Source organism: Perca flavescens, chromosome 11, assembly GCF_004354835.1.
Source record: "Perca flavescens isolate YP-PL-M2 chromosome 11, PFLA_1.0, whole genome shotgun sequence".
In the NCBI taxonomy this organism is placed as follows: Eukaryota; Metazoa; Chordata; class Actinopteri; order Perciformes; family Percidae; genus Perca; species Perca flavescens.
This window is the reverse complement of record NC_041341.1, coordinates 14,440,061-14,447,436: the sequence shown is the minus strand read 5'-3', so window position 1 is coordinate 14,447,436 and position 7,376 is coordinate 14,440,061.

Here is a 7,376-nt window from a genome sequence, read left to right as displayed (position 1 = left end):
TCACTTCATAATCACTTTACAATAGCTGTTTTCACTGTTTAAATGTGGTTCATAATGGTCAAATTTCTATCATAGGTCACATGCTTTAACCTAGTCACTAATAATAATAATAGTCTGTTTTAGGTGTTGACCAACACTGTCAGGGAAATATTTTATTACAGTTTTACAGTTTTTGCTGCTCACCTTGATCCATGCACATCTACAATCTTACTATTTGAAAAGTCATCACACAAACAACTGGACATAATTTAACCTTTGTGCACTTAACACAACTTCATAATGACCAGCATACTATAGTTGAGGGGGAGGGGGTGATCTGTCTTTTAATATACCCCTCTTTGTTTTGTTGTTGCAACCAATAGCAAGATTACTCCCCAACTCACTGTTGATGTTTTAAAACTCAAGACTTATAATTCAAAAGGAAATGTAAGCTGTCATTGGGTATTGTAACAAAAGCAGAGACCGATAAATGTGCCAGAGTATAAGAATATTGAGCATCTACCTGAAGTGCTGTATTTTTCAAGTAATGCATTTGAGGGTTGAGCTAATTTGTGTAATTGTGTATCTTTGTATTTTTGATAGAGGGGAGAAGACATATCAGGTAAAGCAACATGTAACATGAACTCCAGGCTTCATCCCGTTTAAAAGCTTTTTATACATCAATATATTATTTTAATATTATTTTTTTGGCATAACTGTTAACAGATTAAACTACTGTATGGTCTATATGACTGCCTGCCTCTGTCTCAAGCCATATGCACTATTAAATCAGCACAAATCAGCGCCACATTTCCCATAAACGTCACTACTAACTGCTGCAAAGAAGGCGTTGCCATTTGATAGAAGCCCTAAGGGATAATTCAACAATTTGAACCTGGCCTTTCATACACTTTACTATACTGTATAGCTCTAGTTAAAGCTATTTAAACACATCCTTTCATAAACTCACACGTTTAGGCCCAGTGATAATCAATGAAATATCTCACTCATATTTCACATTTCACACTTTCACATATCATAAATGCATGTGTTACAGTAGAGATGGGATGGCAGGCTTTCTCTCAGCTTTTTAAAGCAAATTTGGCACACACAGTTTCAGCCCTTCACTTATTTGCTTTGCTGTGGCTCTCTGGTTTCACATGTGCATTTGTATGAGTATGGGAGGCTGTGCATACATGTTTTCTTCAGAAGAATTTAATACATAGTTTATGAAAGGCCCTGCACATCTGCGCAGGTGTTTTCACTTATGCTTGCTAATTATACCCGCCCAGGTTGCAGTTGGGCGGAGCTGTGCTGGAAATAATGTAAAATCACATGTACCAATCAGAATGATAAAGGTGGAAGTTGTGCCGCCCAGACAAGTGCATCAAAGCTAATAGGAGCACAGTGCATCCTCACACAGTCAAGAGAAGAGGTGTGTAGAGCCTTTAAGATAGTAAGAGTTTTATATCTAGTCTGCAAAACAGCTCAGTCATGTCAAAGATGTGCTCTTTAAAGCAATGCAACAGAATCACTGAATCACTTTATGAATGCAGGGATCTTGCTGTGCACAGGGTTATGGGAAGCTGACACAGTGCAGCGGTTCTTCTGCCATGAGTGCAACATAAGTCTAAGGACCATTTGTGACTCTGATGGGGAGCTATTGGCAAAATATTGCCTTCCTAATACCCTTAAGGGCCATACAATATATTTAAGTATTTTCTTTAGTAAGTGCTCATAGTGCAGCTTTTTAAAATAAGATAAAATAGATAAAATAAGAAAGCAACCACTTCTCATCTTTTCCCCTAACTATTCATAATGAAGATGATGGGGACCAATAAAAAAAGGTAATGGCATGTTAAATTTTTGACATGAATGTATAAATCTAATTGACTGACTAATTGATACAAATTTCACCAGTTAATGTATGTTTAATTAATTTAACATAATACATGATTGGATGATTCAGCAAAGATACACTGTTTTAAATCAGCTTTGATGCAAATATTTTCATGAATGCACCTTAAAACTCCCAAAATTGTTATAGGTGTATCCATTTTTCCTTCCATCATGAACTACTATCTGACAAACCACAAAGCACTTAAGCAGTTAAGAGTATGACCTGGAATATATCGCTTATTAAAACTCCTTACCCCTCAATGACAACCGTGTGTGTAATGCAACAAGTTACAGCAAGAATGCCATCATTGCTTTTCCACGTTATGAGATAGAAGAGAAGGGCGAACAGTGCTTGAATTAATTGAAACTGATGTTTCAGTGATGACTACATTGTAATATTGCCTAATGGGTTACACAAAACCACAGCAATGCTGTTTTATGAACTGGGATTTAATGTTGGCAATCAGAATGAAACCGAGTTTGGATATGATGATCCAAATCTAAAGTTGACTTATTTACAGTGGAGTTATTACTTTAGACTGTGAGATTGTATGAAAAAGGAAAGTAAAACAGTATAGATGATAAAGAGAGCAGAAAACCTTGGACAGAAACTTTCACTGATACAGACCTGCCACAGTACCTCAGTTATATACTTTACGTGTTGTGGGGAACAAGGTGTCGGAAGTTGGACCTTGTAATGATTGGTAGGTTATAAGAAAAAGCTGTGCGTCATTACGATGAAGTCTTTTACGGTCGTCAATAATTTTTATCACACCTGACTCTAACAACCCTGAACTGCTATTAGTCAAATTGGAATGTCTATACTGACTTTACCCTCAGCACAGTTGTTGTAATATGAGTTTTAACCAATGGAGGGCAGTATGACTATGATGACAAGCATAATCACTAAAGCTAAATAAAGCCCAAATAAGCTCTGCTCAACACCCTGAAACGCTGGTGTTTGGGTATATAGTGCATGATATATAAATTACATGGTGATTTATGTGTCTTCTGCCATTCAGATGTGACACTCTAACAAGTTTAGATCCCTGTGATTATAACTGATGAATAGAAATAGAGGGAAAATGTGAGATTGTTAAGTCAAAAAAGGGTGAAAACATTTTGTGATTTTTCATCATAGTCTGTTGCAGTCAGGTTTTGTAAAAAGCATGCCTTTTTGTACACATACTTCTGGTACTTAACTTAAATCCATAAGCTCAAAAGTTGTTCCCCTTCACACAGCATCATTCTCTGATCTGGTAAATATTTTCACTGATACCAAGACAATCTTCTGTTTATAATGTTGATGGATCAATAAGGTTCAAGAGGAGAATTTTACAGATTGAATCACATGGACATTTGTCTACTAAATTGTTGTTTGTTTTAGTGTGGCTTACTTAGATATTTTTCTCCTGTTTGCTCAATTCTTCTTACCTTCTAAAAATATTCAGCCTCTGGAAATAAACATCTACCAATGTTTTCTTACTAATCCATGTTTAATCTTTTGTTTTTCATTCAGACACTTTTATTTTTTTCAAGCAGTGTTTGAAGAGCAGCGGTGGAGCCTGGGGATGGTTGGGGGTGAGCTAAGGCTGGGCGGCAGACAGCACCTGAGAGCCAACCTCAAACCTGGGGGTAAGACCCACAACATGGCCTCTGCAGTCAGAGCAAAAACACCAAGAAACAAAGACTTTTGCCAAAATTACTACAACACAAAGGGGAACATGTAGGGCCATCTGTGTGCACCATTTGTGCTTTGGATATTCTTTTAAATTTTGTTTCATGTAGTCACTGATTCATAATGGGTTTTGATTGTGTTAAATCTTTTTGTCAGCGCCATTTCACTTTGCGTATCACTTTTTCAGGTCCAACAAATTTCTTCATTTTGTTACAAAATTATTTATTCAGCGTAAAATGACAATATATTTTCACCCCATACACACGCTCACACTCCCACTGAGTTATTACTGTACCTCTTCTGCATTTCTCTGAAGAGCTACAGCAAACAGCTGCCTGATTAATAAGTTAGGCCCTCTAAATATGGCTCAGAGTCATGTATCTTTAAAAACTACTTTATAATGGCAATCAAGATTATCAACAACGTACCAATTATATCTTTACACTTTCCTCTGTTAATTATGTATAGTTCTACTTCACCGTGGATAAAAGGGCTGCTTTCTCAGTCTCAGGTGGATTGTTCATCTTAAGTGTTTATGATGGTGTATTTGTATCACAGCTAAGCTACGCTCCCTTAAAGTGGCAGTGAGCTAAAAGGGGCCTGTGCCTGTACCGTGTGTGAATCAACCACAATGGAGGAGTTCCTATGTTTAATTTATTGATATGGTTTAGTGGGGGAAGACCTAGCATTCATTATCATAAAGGCCTCTAGACATCAAGTCACACACAAAGACCCAGCCACCCCACAGTCTTTCACACACACAGATCAACACATGCACAAGATGAGCAGGCCGCTTTGCTGTAGCGACTCGTCGCCAGCAACCATTGGTAGCTTTGGTGACAGAAGCTGAGAGTGTCAAAGTATCTTTGTCTCTCGCACATAAACTGTCCCTGAAGCTGTCGTTGTGAGAGAGATGTAAAACACAGGCTTTTTTTTTTCATGGGGGGAAGTTGTTTTCATTCCTCCCCTTTATTTTTTTATTTTTTTAAATATGTCATATCTTTTCTGTCAGGGCCCTGGGGCGCTTGGTGGTGCACATGTTAGAGGAGGAGTGTAAGCATCTGCAAACCCAACGGAGTCTGACCATGTTGTACCTGCGCTCGTCTTCATCTCGCTTATTTTGTCAAAAGCTCAAAGCCATACATTTCAGACAGCCGTGTTGTCATGTGATCTGTGGGAATCTTTGTGTGTGTGCGTGTGCGCATGCGCATGCATGTGTGCGAAGTAAAGGAAGACAGCCAGTAGGAACAGATGTGGGGAAAGTCAGTAAAACTCAATATGAACCCTGCAGAGGCCTTCCTTTCTCTCTCTGTTCAATTATTTAGAGTCAAAGAAAAGAGGCAAGAGTAACATATTTCCACAGAAGCCACTGTGTTCAGCAGGAATGAATAACATATTTATATAGTCTCATCTTTGCCAAATAGCCGGAAATGGAAACAAATACCTTCAATTGAATTCTTGGCTCTGGTGTTTTCCTTGAGCTGCTGCTATGTGTACTCATGCAGTCATATTGAAAAATTCCTCAGGACCAAAAATTATGGAAGTGCTGACAAGCAGAATTTTTTATGGTATCTAGATCTAGTACACTTGGCAGTTTCAGGCAAAGCTTATCCTCTCTCTCGTCTCATGTGATTGGGAGGGGTGGTGGTGGGGGGCAAGAGCAGGAAAAAGTGCTCACCTATTTAATTTGATTAGAGATTAGAAGAGGAAAAGAGTCACATTTCCTCTCTGGCACGTCTCTACTTGGCGCACTCTGAACCTGATTTTATAAAGAGATGTCACAGCCAAGCACTACGGTAATGCCTGTAATTACTCTGAACTCAAATAAATAAATAAATAAATGTGCTTTTCTTTGTGAAAGTCTGACAGGTTTTTCAACATCCTTCACTGGAGAAAAAAGAAATGGCAGTGTGTGTGCATAGGCGTGTACTTTTTAGTGGCTGTGTATTTGCGTGTGTCTTTTGTGTGGGTGTGTTTACATATAGTGAGGCACTTGTAAAGGAGAAAGTCAGCCAGGATGAAATTTTGACAGCTACAGTATAGCTTGTTTTCCCCTCTCTTCTTTTTTTTTTTCACTGTGATAATCTCCGCTCAGCCGTGTGCACTGAAGGCAAACCTCCGTTTGAGACTGATAAGGTTCGAGGCGCACCTTTGTAAATAATAAGGTTAGAGTTTCTACATAGTTGCTAGTGCTGCGACTGATCTCGCTCCTATTAGTGACAATTGGCTGTGACCTCACCTGCTCACCCATGCTGTCATCACTGAGGGTGTATCTACAGCAGCAGTAGCAGGTGATTAGATCATCCACTCTGGTCATAGAAGGAGACATCCAGAAAAATGATGCTCTGCTGAACCAAAGGAGGTCTGATGCATGTTGTCATAAAGGTTGGCTCCTTGACTTTTGATATTGTTCGACTGCAAAAATGGTTTCATATTTCCCGATTTAGGAAAAACTCCAGCCTTTTTGCACGTACAGTCATACTAGCACTTGAAGTGACAGAAGATGTTTTAGTATGAACAGTGTATCCATTACTTTTAGCTCTTTAAGATTAACAATTTCAAATGTTTATCCATTACTTTCACCTAACTATTTTAACCGTTATCTATTACTTGTACTGTTGCAACCATAAATACAGCCATTTCAGCCATTTATCAATTACTTTTAGCTAAAAGCTTCAACTGTTTTTCTGTTACTTTTAGCTAACCATGTATTCATTCATTTTAGCTCTTTGAACTGTTTGTTCATTATAGCCTACTTTTACATAGCGCTGGCTAACTAATGCTAACGTTAGTCTTCACCCATTCTCCTTTGCAATTGTGTTGTTCAGGTGTTACAGCTAACTCAATATGGAATTTTGTTTTTAATTAAATTTTAATTTTTTGTTTTCCAAATCAATAAAGCTTCTCCACAATCGTCACATATACTCTCTGGTTCTGCAGAAGTACCCCATGTGGTACAAGTATTCCTGATTGGAAATTGAAGTTGTCCCTAATGTAGCTCAGCGTAAATTCAGTCAGGTAGACTCCTATTACGTTGTTGCTCTTCTCTTTAACTGATCAGCTGGGCAGTGGGTGTTTCGGTTCTGTATACCAATTAGAATCGATTAGAATTATGTTCTAACCAATCACAGCAGTCTACCTTGTTTTAAATCTGTTCTCTCTCCTGCTTCTGTCAGTTGTGTTTTCAGACGAGTGCGACCCGCCTCCTCCCCTTCCACCTCCATGCCTTTTCGAGGGTGTTCTCGGTCTTCTCCCGGCTGGCGGCTCGTGTTCCGTCTTTGGATTCTGCTCACCACCACCAGTGTCTAGTTTCCATTGGGGGATGTGTTTGGTTTTCCTACACATTAGATTTGTATAGATACCCCTTTACAATGGAGACTAATCTCCAAATAATTGTTTGTACCTACGTGGTTATATCTTAGTAATAAATGCTTGCATATCTGCAACGGAGTCTCTCCTGATTGAAATAAGGTTTGCATACCTTTTTAAGCCTGGAAACAACCCTTATGATGTCATCAGGGTTATCTCAGCTTGGACTTGGAGACACATTTATAACAGATAGCCTGTGTTACAACATGTGTATATTTTTAGCCAGGGAGGTTCAAACTAAATTGTGCTATTGGTTGCATTATGGGAAATTTAAGACTCTTTAATCTGTCTCTTGTGAGTCCCTTAATATCATGGAAGTGCGGTTGTGAATTGCTGGAGAACCCCTTTAAAGACACTTATGAAAAGAAAACGTTCACTATAATACTCTTTTTCATGATATGGATGGTGGTAAATTAACAATCAATGTTAGAAATCTCTTCCCTCTAGAGCA